The sequence below is a fragment of the Triticum aestivum genome, chromosome 5D (genome assembly GCF_018294505.1).
Source record: "Triticum aestivum cultivar Chinese Spring chromosome 5D, IWGSC CS RefSeq v2.1, whole genome shotgun sequence".
Lineage (NCBI taxonomy): Eukaryota > Viridiplantae > Streptophyta > Magnoliopsida > Poales > Poaceae > Triticum > Triticum aestivum.
This window is the reverse complement of record NC_057808.1, coordinates 435,229,801-435,244,344: the sequence shown is the minus strand read 5'-3', so window position 1 is coordinate 435,244,344 and position 14,544 is coordinate 435,229,801. Positions and strand designations below refer to the sequence as shown.

The 14,544-nt window shown below is 44.7% G+C and overlaps 1 pseudogene; it reads left to right on the top strand.

Annotated features, from left to right (window-relative positions):
- The first annotated feature begins 10,910 nt into the window (after positions 1–10,910).
- Positions 10,911–11,750, top strand: LOC123120833 (photosystem II protein D1-like; annotated as a pseudogene).
- The last annotated feature ends 2,794 nt before the right edge of the window (positions 11,751–14,544 follow it).

Here is a 14,544-nt window from a genome sequence, read left to right as displayed (position 1 = left end):
GAAGAATGGCACCTGGTGGATGTGTGTGGACTACACGGACTTAAACAAGGCGTGTCCGGCTGATCCTTTTGCTCTCCCCCGTATTGATCAAATCATTGATGCTACGGCGGGTTGCGAACGCTTAAGTTTCTTGGATGCTTATTCTGGATACCATCAGATTAAAATGGCAGTTAAGGACCAGGAGAAGACGGCGTTCATCACTCCCTTTGGAGCTTTCTGTTATGTGTCTATGCCTTTTGGACTCAAAAGTGCACAGGCGACTTACTAGCGTTGTGTGCAGAATTGTCTTCATAACCAGATTGGGCGCAATGTTCATGCCTATGTGGATGATGTCGTGGTTAAATCCAGGGAAAAGGAGACTCTAGTCGATGACCTTAGAGAAACCTTTGATAATCTCCAAGTTTACAAGATGATGCTTAACCCGGCCAAGTGTGTTTTTGGTGTTCCTGCAGGCAAGCTCTTGGGTTTCCTGGTCTCTAACAGAGGCATTGAAGCTAACCCGAAAAAATCAAGGCAATCACCTCTCTGGCTAAGCCGACGTGTTTAAACGACGTCCAGCGTCTAGCGGGCCGCATTGCTGCTTTGAGCCGGTTTATAAGCCGCTTGGGTGAAAAGGCAATACCACTGTACCAGTTGATGAAGAAAACTGATGACTTTATCTGGAATGATGCTGCTAATGCCGCTTTTGAGGATTTAAAGAGGCAGCTGGCCGAGCCCCCAGTCCTTGCTGCTCCGGTGGACAAGGAGCCCTTATTACTGTATGTAGCTGCTAACACACGGGCCGTCAGTGTGGCTGTGGTGGTGGAGCGCAAGGAAGAGGGTAAGGAGTACCCGGTTCAGCGGCCGGTTTACTACGTCAGTGAAGTGCTCATTGAGTCCAAACAGCGGTATCCACATTGGCAGAAGCTTGTTTATGGTGTGTTCATGGCAAGCCGGAAGCTTAAGCATTATTTCCAGGGTCACCCTATCACTGTGGTTAGTTCTGCTCCCCTTGGAGATATCATCCAAAACAGAGAAGCCACAGGAAGAGTGGCTAAGTGGGCTATAGAGCTTGGGCCTCATGGTCTGAAATACGTACCGCGCACTTCTGTTAAATCTCAAGCTTTGGTGGATTTCATCAACGATTGGACAGAGCTGCAGGTGCCTGAAGAAAAGCCGGATAATACATATTGGACTATTCACTTCGACGGGTCTAGGCAATTGGAGGGCTCGGGGGCTGGAGTTGTATTGTCTTCCCCTAAAGGTGACAAGTTTCATTATGTGCTGCGGTTGATGTTTCCTTGTACTAACAATGCGGCTGAGTATGAGGCTTTGCTCCATGGTCTTCGGATGGCTAAGGAGATGAGCTTGAGCCGGGTAAGGTGCTTCGGTGACTCAGACTTAGTGGCTCAACAAGTATCAGGCAAGTGGGATTCCAAGGACCCTCTCATGGCGGCTTATCGCCGTGAAGTTGATGCCATTGCTGGACATTTTCAGGGTTACCAAGTAGAGCACATCGATCGCAGGAAGAACGAGGCGGCTGATGCGCTAAGCCGGTTGGGCTCTCAGCGAAAGCCGGTGCCGCCTAACACTTTCTTGGACATCTTGCATAACCCTTCTGTTAAGTTACCTACAGAGGAAGACTTGGCTGTCCCTGACCCGGAAGCACAGTTGGTGGCGGCTCTCCACATCACCCCGGACTGGACGGTACCATACTTGGCTTACATGACCCAGGGAGATTTGCCTGAGGATGAAACTTTGGCCAGACAAATAACCCGGCGGTCTAAGTCAATGGTCATTATCAATGGTGAGCTCCATCGTCGCAGTGTCACTGGAACTTTCCAGCGTTGTGTTTCCCCTGAGGAAGGCCAAGATATTTTGCGTGAGATTCATGAGGGGGATTGTGGCCATCATGCCGGCTCAAAATCTCTTGTGGCCAAGGCTTTTCGTCATGGTTTTTATTGGCTGACAGCTCATGCTGATGCGGAGGACTTGGTCAGTAAATGTGATGGTTGCCAGAGGTTCTCGCGACGGGCTCATGTGCCGGCTCAGGAGCTGAGGATGATACCAATCACTTGGCCATTTGCGGTCTGGGGGCTTGATATGGTTGGGCCTTTTAAAAGGTCCAAGGATAAGAAGACCCACCTTTTGGTGGCAGTTGACAAGTTCACAAAGTGGGTTGAGGCAGAGCCAGTTAGCAAGTGTGACGCAGCCATGGCGGTTCAGTTCATGAAAAGGGTGATATTTCGCTTTGGCTTTCCACACAGCATTATAACTGACAATGGTACCAATCTGTCTAAGGGCGCCATGGAGGAGTTTTGTCAACGAGAGCATATTCGACTTGATGTTTCATCAGTGGCTCATCCTCAATCCAATGGTCAAGCTGAGAGAGCTAATCAGGAGATCTTGAAGGGCATTAAGCCCCGGCTTTTGGTCCCTTTGCAACGGACGCCGGGTTGTTGGGTGGAGGAGTTACCCTCCGTGTTATGGAGCATCAATACTACTCCTAACAGGTCTACGGGTTACACGCCTTTCTTCATGGTTTATGGAGCGGAAGCAGTCCTCCCCAGTGACATCCGTCATGACTCGCCTCGAGTGGCGGCTTATGTTGAGGCGGATAATGAACAGGCGCGCCAAGATGCTCTTGACTTGTTGGATGAACAGCGTGACGTGGCAGCAGCTCGCTCAGCGATTTACCAACAAGACCTGCGCCGTTATCACAGTCGCCGGGTTAAGTCCCGGGTCTTCCAGGAAGGTGATCTGGTGCTCCGGCTCATCCAAGATCAAACAGATGCACACAAGCTATCCCCGCCTTGGGAAGGGCCCTTTGTGGTCAGCAAGAACTTGCACAACGGGTCATACTACCTTATTGACGTTCGGGAGCATAAAGATTCACGCAAGTCGGAGGAAGAGACCCGTCGGCCGTGGAACATAGCTCAGCTTCGGCCTTATTACACCTGAGCCACCGGCTCTCATAATGTACATATTTCTATAGCCATGTATATATTATGTTAAATAATAAAGCAGGACCTCTGTCCTTTTCTCCTCCAAAGGTAAACATGTTATTTCCATTTCAACATCACATGGTCACTTGGAGGTGGATCCGGCTTATGATCGTATTCGAATCTAGCCGTAACCAATATAATTACTTGGGGGCTTCCTGTTCAAACATAGGTCGTATTCGAACCAAAGAGAACATAGCTGTCGATACCCACTTGATTGGCAAAGTGCCGAGCTCATTGGGGAGTTTTTGTTGATCATATTTGAATCATAGCTCAACCCCCTTTGGGAACCGACGTGGATCGTATTTGAATCAGCATCGTTAAACAACTCTTAAGGTCATTTGGGGGCTTCCTGTTCAAACATGGGTCGTATTCGAACCAAAGAGAACATAGCTGTCGGTACCCTCTTGATTGGCATCGCCAAAGCCACTGAGGGCTATATGATCGCATTCGAATCTTAGCTTAACCCCTTTGGGACGGTTCTCTGGTCGTATTCGAACCGGAAGCCCCTAAGTTTTTGATCTTCTGACTTACAACAAGTTCTGTTGGTCACATCAGCAGTGGGCAAGGGCGGCTCTTCTTTTGCCGACTTAATTTTGATTCACAACGTTGATAACACATAATAAGTATTCTTGATGCTGGTAAACCGGAGCTGAGATCTTCACCTCATTATTCGGGTTACATAAACCGGAAATATACTTGAAGGCTTGTAAGTATGCTGTTATGGGTGCATCAAAGATATGATTGAGGGCCAGTCTTTGGTGATTTTTCATTCCTCTTCCGGGTTATATATATAAGGTCCATGATTCTCAGTGCGGTAAGCCGCCTAGAGACTTGCGACTTGTTTTCTGTGCAGGATGGTTAAAGGCAGCTGTTCGAGCTTAAGGACAATAAATGATCAATTATGACCCGGAGGAATATAAGGAAGCGACTTCAATGGAGTTAAGCATTCAACACGTGCACGATGGCACGACAAGGTTAAAATGTTTGTCCTACTCTATTACAAGACTCCCCGAGTCCAAAAGATGAGGCATTGTTTAAAGGCGTAACCATGAGCCGCCTAAGAGTCAAGATGCTTGCTGGGTCGAAGCTTCCGGCTCATCCCTCTCCGCTCCTCCGGCTGTTCCCATGACCTGGAAGGTTGATGATTTCCAGTCAATGCCGCTCAAAGCTTCAAATTGAGCCTCCTCGTCAATTAACCCGGGCGGGTTAACTTCTGGGGCAAAGGTATGCTTATGAGTCGGAGGGATCAAGCTGATTGCTTCGTAGCGTGGAGTGGGGATCCTCTGATTCTCCGAGTCATAGCCCGGCTGATACTTAGTGAGGTCGGTGTCATTCCCAATAGAGGTAGTCACCGGGCGCACACTCTTCATGCAGGCCGCAATGTCTTTTTGATCAACTGGAGTACCGTCTTCCTTCAGACTGGGGTACCCAAGCGCGATCTCCGCCGGGTCTAGCTCCGGGAGGAAAGCCTTGGCCCGGCTCAGAGCAGCTATGGCTCCGGCTCTTGCAGAGGCCCGTCGTAGCTCTTGGAAGCGCTGAGGAAGAACGGCAAGCCGCCGAAGTACGTCCGCCAGGTGAGTCCGAACCTCGTTGGACAGGGCCACAACGGCCAAGGCACGCTGTGACCCGATGTAGAGTTGCTCCACCAAGGTGTACACGGCCTTCAGCTTGGTCAGCACATTTTGATTAAGGTTGGCGCTTCTGGGACCTGTTTAACAAAGTAAGATAAGCCGCTAGCAATGATGGGACTTATGAGACATAAAGACGGTAAACTTGTTGAAAGCCTGCAGAATGACTTACCGAAGATTGCGGCGACCATCTGTGACACATGGCGTTTTAAGCCGGAGAGTTCGGCGGTTCTCTCCGTCAGAGCCGCCTCCGCCTGTTCGGCCCGGCTGACCAGAGCAGCCTTCTCCTCGGCCCAAGTCTTCCTTTCGGTTTCAAACTTCTTCTTCAGCTTCTCTTGTGCAGCAACACTGGACTCAAATTTAGCGTTGGCCTTCCGGGTCTCAGTTTCCTGAGTCTTCAGGCGGTTCTTCAGCTCAGAGATATCAGCTTCAAATTTCTTGCAAGCAGCCTGTACAATTTCCGGGTTATAGTATGAATAATTATTATACAACTTTAAAGTCCCAAGCACTTTCCAAGCAAAGACACTTGGCACTTGGGGGCTAATGCATGCTGAAAGGTTCTATTTACAAATTGCCGGTTCATGAAAGTAAGCCGGAAGTTAAGTCTACAACATATTCTATCATCAGCGGTAGACTTGGGGGCTAGCATGGGGAGAATGACTATGGTGTAAGCAAGAGAGTGGTACCTTAGATTTTTGCTGTATTTGCTTTACCATATCAATCTCTAAGTCTCGGCTGTTGTGCACTTGACCAATGTAACTTGAGATGATGTCTCCAATGCTCAAATTCGCATAGTCAGTGATCTCTAGCCTAGCCCTCCGGTGCTCCAACAGTTCTTCTTTGGCGGAGCATTTGGCCAGCGCAGTGGGTCTCCCCGGCTCGACAAACTCTGTCCGGGTGATTACGACGTCCGGGTCATCGGCCGGCTGAGCTGGGCTGGGGATCTCCGGGTTAGCGGAAGTTTCTATGACTGGCTCGTCGGTTGGAGCGGTGGCTTCAGGAGCAGAGGCAGATGGCGGCTCTTGAGCTGAAGTATCCGTTTCAGTTAGGACCGGCTCTTCGACCGGTTTATTCTTCTTCGCCCTCTTGCTGAGCTTTGCCTGGGCACTGAAAGGACAACAGGTTAGTACAAAAGCATGAGTAAAGATAAGTACAACACAAGATGATCATCGTTACCCGGGTGCGGTCTTGAAAGCCGGCAGGTTAGATTGCATAGAATCACCAGAGGAAGGTGAAGTTTCCTGATAATTTGAGTCAGAAGAATTGAGCGGTTGATGAGTAACGCCCGCCAAAGGATGAAAAGGATATAAGTTAGAGATAACCTCAGTCCGGCGCTTCCTTGATGCTTCAGGTAAGCCGGAGGAGAGGTCTGCATCCTTGTTGGTCTGGGTGTGCCGCCGGCTCTCATGAATCTGTTGCGTCAAAAGAAATTGAGGATCTTGATAAGCTAAAGGATGTGAAAATCTTACTTTCCGGGTTACTCTTCGGACTTTCAGCCTTGGCAAGGGCTCCGAGTCGGAGGAAAGTGTCGTTACCTCTTCAATCACCGGGTTACTCGCTCCGGTGTCATCCTGCTGATGAACAGTATCGATAAGGCGGATAGGAATAAACAAGAAACAAAAGAAGAGCCTACAGATTCAGGGGTTACCTCTGACTCGGAGCTGTCACTTAGCTGAAGCAGCTCTGAGGCAGTAGGCCTGCTTCCCTTCTTGCCGGGAGCGGCTCTCCTGGCGGCTTTCTTAGCCTTCCTGGCTTTTTTGGCCGCCTCATGGTCATATTTGACCTTCCAGAACTTTTCATTAGCCTGAAACATACAACAAGGATTTCTTAAAGTTCAGATGAAAACTATTAAAAGGAAAACCAAGGTGTTCAGGTCAGTGGCTTACCGCCGGAGCCGGGTTAGCTTGGCAGAAGGGGTTTAAGCCGGTCCTCCCACAGTCGGCTAAGCTTTCATTCAGGAGAGACTTAGTCATGTCGTCCACGACATCTTCGGGAAGATCATTGGGGCTGTGCCGCAGAGGGTCATCCTTCCGGCCCGTGTAATCACATATTAAGCCGGGCAGCGGCTCAAGGGGATCACCCGCCTGGAGATCCAGACCCGGACCAGATCAATGCCGGTGAGGCCATTTCCTAGGAGAGCCTTGATCTTATTGATGGTGGGGATCAGAGGTTGATGTTCAGCTTGAGACAGTTTGTCTGGCAGGGGGTGATTTGGCTCTTGACGCAGGGCTCGAAAGCCGGGCAGAGGGCTCTCGTCAGCCGGAGAAGTATCCTGGCAGTAGAACCATGTCTGGTTCCAGTCCTTTGGATGGCTTGGCGGCTTAGCATAAGGGAAGAGGCAATCTCTCCGACGTTGAATGGAGATTCCACCAAGTTCCAAGCTCGGCCCGTTGGCGCACTCGTTTTGGCGGTTCAGATAAAACAACTCCCTAAAGAGCAACAGGCTGGGCTCTTCTCCAAGATAGACTTCGCAGAATACTTGAAAATTGCAAATATTTGACACGGAATTGGGTCCTATGTCTTGCGGCCGCAAATCAAAGAAGTTCAGAACCTCTCTAAAGAATTTTGAGCTGGGCGGTGCGAAGCCCCGACTCATGTGATCAGCAAATATCACTACTTCGCCATCTCTAGGTTGAGGTCTTTACTTTGACGGGTCAGGGGCACGATAAGACATGACCTCCTTCTTGGGCAGGTAACCCGTCTTCATGAAATCGGCTAAAGTGTCGTCAGTGACATTGGATCTCATCCAGTTGCACGTGATGGGTGCCTTGGGAGCCTTGGGTGGCATTGTGAAAGATGAAGCCTATGACAAAAGGGAAATGTCCGGTTCAATTATAAGCCGGAGGAAATTTACAGTTCAGCACTCAAAATGGCGGCTTATGAAGGGGCCTAATGATACATGGCTAATTCCGTCGGGTTATCTAAGCCGCCGTGGGCGTCGTGAGTAATTCAAGTTGTCTACAGCTTGATCATAAATGAGCCAGAAATTTTACAGCGCGTGGCTTATCTTAAGCCGGAAATGTGAGCCGCCATAGCTAAACAGATGCAATTTTTTTGACTAAGTGTGGCGCAAACAAGTTTCACAGATCGCAGTAATTATTCTGGATCAAACGGTCAGCTAAAAAGAAATATTTCTAGACCTAGAACTGACGCAGAAGAAGTTCATGGATTCAGAACGAGATCTTATTGCAGACAAAGGGGATCTACTAGCATAATAATGGATGCGCAACAACGGAACATGGCTGCAGTAGAAGAACTACAAGGAACTCGAGCAGAACAGTGAAGTACAGAGGAAGAACAACGGAACCCTAAATGCGGATCTACGGTGGAGAGGCACGGGGACTTACAGATGCGGAGTTACTGCGGAGGTTCGTCGCGTTTTTTCTGGTCACGTCAGGTTGATGCAGCGGCCTGAGTTGGTGAAGACGAGGAGACCCGCGGCGGCGGCAGCGGAGCTCGGGCAGCAGTACAGTGGCGAGAGGAGGAAGAAGATGGAGGCGACGAGTAACTGGAGGCTCATGGGCCGGGCTATTTATAAGGTGAGGCTCATAAGTGGGCGCGAGAAACGAGGAGGCCACGGCGTGATTATCTCGCCACGAAAGCGCCTCGATTTTCGGGATAGCCATTAAAGATAAGATCCGTTGGAGTATAATAGAATAAAAAATGGACTTAATGGAAGATGACGTCATGGCGGGTTACCAGGAATCCAGAAGATGACGTCACGGCGGGTTATAACCTTCGCACGACCATAAGCCGGAAGATTTTTTCTCTCAGAGGAATTGAAGATTGACATGAACCGGTTCAAATCAATCTGGGGCTAATGTTGAGGATATAACCATTAGAGTCACCCGCCCAGGAGGGGCCGGGTTACGTCATAATGATCATCATGCGAAGCCCAGTACCAAGCTTGAAGACGGCGGGTTAGATAATGGGCTTAAGACCCGGAGGTGGCTTAAGGCCCGTAGTGGTAAACCGCCGTATGGCAAGACTTGTAGTGTAAGGCAAGGATAGTTAAGAGTCCGAGCCGGACATTGTTATGAGCCGGCCGGGGCTCTGAGAGCCGCTGGGCGTCAACCTATCTATATAAAGGGACGACCCGGCGGCGATTTGGGGGGCGGAAAAAAGAGAAGATCGATAACCAGGAAGGGCGGTTTAGCTCCTGGTCATCGAAACCCTAATCAATACCACCTCAACTGGACGTAGGCTTTTACCTTCACCGTAAGGGGCCGAACCAGTATAACCCTCGTGTTCCTTGTCCCATTTAACCCCTTTAAGCTTCCCAGCTGCGATGGCTCCACGACTAAGTCCTTGCACGAGGACATCTGCCGTGACAATTCCACGACACTATTCCTAATAGATTTATACCAAAATAACAAATCCAAATTATAAGAAATCCTATCAAAGCTATAAGTGCAGAATTCGTACCCTTCCAATTTGGATTTGTTCTGCTATGTAAATAAATTGCGAATATGGTCCAAGTAATAAATGCCCAAGTTTCCTTGGGATCCCAATTCCAATAGGATCCCCAGGCCTGATTAGCCCATACTGCTCCACAAAGAATACCTACGGTTAAAAGGGTAAATCCTAGGCTAATGACATGATAACTCCAAGAATCCAAACGCTCCGTTAATTGATATTTGTAATAATTTGGAAATAAAGGGACAGAGGTTCTTTTTAAAGCACTTATTTTTGCATAAAAATATTTAATATCACTAAAGAAAAATGTTTTATTTAAAACATTTTTTCTTTTTAGAAAAGAAATGGAAATTATTTCGAAATCTAATGATTAGAATAGCGGCACATAATAAGGATCCGCACAAAAGAGTTGCATAGCTTAATAACATCATACTGACATGCATCATTAACCACTGAGATTGTAGAGCAGGTACTAGTATCGTGGATTGATGCATTTCAGTTAAAAGACCCGATGTGGCAAAGCCTTGCGTTAAAATAGTACTTGGCGTAGTTATTGTGCTTCAATCATTTTTAGAGTTCTGTATTTTAGGAATGGTATGAAGAATATACAGGGCCCATGAAAGGAAGATCGATGACTCATATAAATTACTTAATGGAAAATGTCCCGAGGAAGCCCAACGAGAAACTAAGAATCCTGTTATAGAGAAAAAAGTAAATATCATTCCTTTTTTGACGAATCACGTAATCCTCCAAGTTCACGAACTAATAAGATTATAAAATGAATTGTAATCACAATTGAAATCGTTGAGAAAGAGATATGAGTTAGTATATGTTCTAAAGTTGCAAATAGCATAAGGGGAAGGTCCCATTACAAAATTGTAAATTTCGAATTGATTTCTAATCTATTGTATTCTTTTTCAAGAATGCCGCCACTCGGATTCGAACCGAGATGCTTGAGCACTACTTCCTAAGAGCAGCGTGTCTACCAATTTCACCATGGCGGCTAACTTCAAATAATAGGTAACTTAAAAGAATAATAGCTATTATCTTAGCAATCATCGATATTGGGAAAGTCCATAAAATTTAGGAACATTAGAGTTTTCATTAAAATAGACTTCGTTTGGTAGTATCGTTTCCATTTTTTTTACAATAAACTCTTGCTTTGCCCAATAGAAACACAAACACTGCTTGAAAGAGTTGGAACTTCTTTTTTCTAACTTGCAATTATAGAACTAATTTTTTCTAATTAATTTCTCGTGTACATTTTGAAAATTCTTGCAATACAATGAAAAAAATCCAAAAGGGTTTCTATTTAATGATGAAATTAAAATGGATAAATAGAAAAGGCTTTTTGGATTTTTTTAAAAATTTCTAGAATCAAAGTCTTTATGCTCTTATTAATAAGATTTACTAACCTTATGATTTTGGAGAAGATAGGTGGAAGTTGTAAGTCCTATTGTAAGAATACTCCACTTTTCATAATTTTCATAATAGAATCCTCATATTCTATTATGAAAATTATGAAAAGTTCATTGATAGGAAAAGAATACTTAACACACAGTATACCAAACAAAACTTGTTTTATTGTATATATAAGATAAGAGGGGTTTTTTGTTCTAAGAACATTGTACCGAGTAATTCGACACATAAAAGTACATTCAAAGAAGAATCAAAATTTTTAAATAATTGGAATTCTTTTTTGATAAGTCAATTCATATTATTCCAAAATCTTATTATTTTTTTGTTGCCCAGAAAAACCCTTTGGTTTTGGATGCTCATTACCGCTCGAAAATGATCTTGATTTTACTAAAGAATAAGATTGTACTATGGAAAAATAAGTCTTTTTCTTCCAAATATTTTTACGAATACGCTTTTTTGACGAAACAATATTATCTCTGGTGCTATTATCCCTACTTCTGCGGCGATCGGATTGCACTTTTACCCAATTTGGGAAGCTGCATCTGTTGATGAGTGGTTATACAATGGTGGTCCTTATGAGCTAATTGTTCTACACTTCTTACTTGGTGTAGCTTGTTATATGGGTCGTGAGTGGGAACTTAGTTTCCGTCTGGGTATGCGTCCTTGGATTGCTGTGGCATATTCAGCTCCTGTTGCAGCTGCTACTGCTGTTTTCTTGATTTACCCTATTGGTCAAGGAAGCTTTTCTGATGGTATGCCTTTAGGAATCTCTGGTACTTTCAACTTTATGATTGTATTCCAGGCAGAGCACAACATCCTTATGCATCCATTCCATATGTTAGGTGTAGCTAGTGTATTCGGCGGTTCCCTATTCAGTGCTATGCATGGTTCCTTGGTAACCTCTAGTTAGATCAGGGAAACTACTGAAAATGAATCTGCTAATGAGGGTTACAAATTTGGTCAAGAGGAAGAAACTTATAATATTGTGGCTGCTCATGGTTATTTTGGCCGATTAATCTTCCAATATGCTAGTTTCAACAACTCTCGTTCTTTACACTTCTTCTTGGCTGCTTGGCCTGTAGTAGGAATCTGGTTCACTGCTTTAGGTATTAGTACTATGGCTTTCAACCTAAATGGTTTCAATTTCAACCAATCTGTAGTTGATAGTGAAGGTCGCGTTATTAATACTTGGGCTGATATCATCAACCGTGCTAACCTTGGTATGGAAGTAATGCATGAACGTAATGCTCACAACTTCCCTCTAGATTTAGCTGCTGTTGAAGTTCCATCTATTAATGGATAGGTTTTTCTGCTAACATATAAGAATTTTTGAAGAAAGAAAAGACAGAAATACCCAATATCTTGTTCTAGCAAGATATTGGGTATTTCTATCTTTATTTTGAATCTTTTTTTTCTTCTTAATCTTTCTATTCAGAATTCAGTTAGCGACGAGATTTAGTATCCTTTCTTGCATTTTCATAACTCGTGAAATGCCGAGTAGGCACGAATTCCCCCAATTTGCGACCTACCATAGGATTTGTTATGTAAATAGGTATATGTTCCTTTCCATTATGAATCGCGATTGTATGGCCAACCATTGTGGGTAGAATGCTAGATGCCCGGGACCACGTTACTATTGTTTCTTTCTCCTCCTTCATATTGACCTTTTCTATCTTTGCCAATAAATGATGAGCTACAAAAGGATTCGTTTTTTTCGTGTCACAGCTGATTACTCCTTTTTTCCGTTTTAAAGAGTGCATTCTATCTCCAATATCTCGATCGAAGTAGGGAGGTCAGAATAAATAGAATAATGATCAATGAAAAAAGAAAAAAATCCTTTAGCTGGATAAGGGGCGGATGTAGCCAAGTGGATCAAGGCAGTGGATTGTGAATCCACCATGCGCGGGTTCAATTCCCGTCGTTCGCCCATCGCATTATTGCAAATTCCAAAAATGCAATTTTCCATATTCCTAGTTACGTATTTACTTACGGCGACGAAGAATAAAACTATCGCTATATTTTTTCCTTTTCCTAGTTCTTCTTCCAAGCGTAGGATAACCCCAAGGGGTTGTGGGTTTTTTTTCTACCAATGGGAGCTTTCCCTTCACCGCCCCCATGGGGGTGGTCCACAAGGTTCATAACTACCCCTCTTACTACGGGGCGTTTACCTAGCCAACACTTAGATCCGGCTCTACCCAAACTTTTTTGGTTCACCCCAACATTACCCACTTGTCCGACTGTTGCTAAGCAGTTTTGGGATACTAAACGGACCTCCCCAGATGGTAATCTTAAAGTGGCCGATTTACCCTCTTTTGCAATGAATTTTGCTACAACACCTGCTGCTCTAGCTAATTGCCCACCCCTTCCACGCGTGATTTCTATGTTATGCATGGCCGTGCCTAAGGGAATATCAGTTGAAGTAGATTCTTCTTTTCTCTCAAAAACCCCCTTCCCAAACTATACAAGCTTCTTCCAAAGCATACGGCTTTCTAGATGTATATGAAAATCTCTAGACAGATGGATCTTATATGAATCATATGATGAAGTACCACATGATTGGATATATAGGAAAGGAATCCAAATCTGCCGAATCCCTCATGTTATGATCTTCTACATCCTAGGTCTCTGCGTTCCGTCATCTGGCTTATATTCTTCATGTAGCATTTAGACCGAACGACTCTATGAAATTACGTCGATACTTCCACATATTATGGGGAACGTAGGAGACATCCCTATTTTCCCCCGGGGGTCTTAATTACCACTGCTTAGCTTTCAATTTGCCTCTGACCATCAAATTAAATGTGAATAACCCGTCCTCCTCTCTTTGAAACAAGGGGCGCTTCCGGTTCTGTGCGTGCTTCAAATTTTTTTTTCTTCTCCATATTACCATATCTCTAGAGCCAATAATTTTCTATGAGGAACTACTGAACTCAATCACTTGCTGCCGTTACTCAACAGTTTTCTGTTGAGGTCTATCCTGTAGAGGTAGTCAAATTGGATCAGTGATCGATTTCTAGCTTTCGTCGTAAACCTGATTGGTTACTTCCAATTACGTAAATCAATAGTTCAAACCGCACTCAAAGGTAGGGCATTTCCCATTGATATAGGAACTTTTGTACCAGAAACAATAGTATCTCCAATTATAGCCCCTCTGGGATGTAAAATATATCTCTTCTCACCATCCCCATAGTGTATGAGACAAATGTAGGCATTTCGATTAGGGTCGTATTCTATGGTTACGATTCTACTAGATATGTCTTTTTGATTCCGTCGAAAATCTATTTTACGGTATAGGCGCTTATGACCTCCCCCTCTATGCCTTGCGGTAATGATTCCTCTGGAATTACGACCTTTACCACAACGGTGCCGTCCATGGATCAAATTATTTCGTGGATTGGATTTCACTTGCCTGTCTACGGTTCCCTTGCGTGTGCTCGGGATAGGTGTTTTGTATAAATGTTTCGCTGTATTATTAAGTATTCTCCTTTAGTTTTTTTCTCTATCTAGAAGTGGAATAGAATCACCCGGTTGAAGGGTAATGATCATACATCTGTAATGCATTGTATGGCCCAGAATAGGTCCTATTCTTCTATCTTTTCCAGGTAGTCGATGGCTATTCACAGCTACCACCTTAACACAAAACAAGATTTCGACCCAATGCTATATTTCTGTCTTAGTGAATACCGATTCGACATTAAAAGTATATTGATTCTTTCCCAATAAACAAAGACTTTTTTCCGTAAATACTGCGTATTTGATTCCGTCCATAAATCGACTTTCCCTCCTATGCTCTGAGTTCCAGTATCGATAAGAATTCGAGTTCTAATTGTTCTTATGTTATGGTATGAATATACCATACCAATTCGTTATGTATGGATGATGGATGAGATTCCATGGATAGAGAGCCAGTTCCAATAGACTTATGGAATGTTCCCGTTCGTGTGCATCCAGCAGGAATTGAACCCGCAAATTTGCCAATTATGAGTTGGGCGCTTTAACCATTCAGCCATGGATGCTTAACAGGGATCATCGTACATCGTAAATAACCAATTTTCATATAGAAAGACATATCATAGAAAAATGAAATCGAAAATATT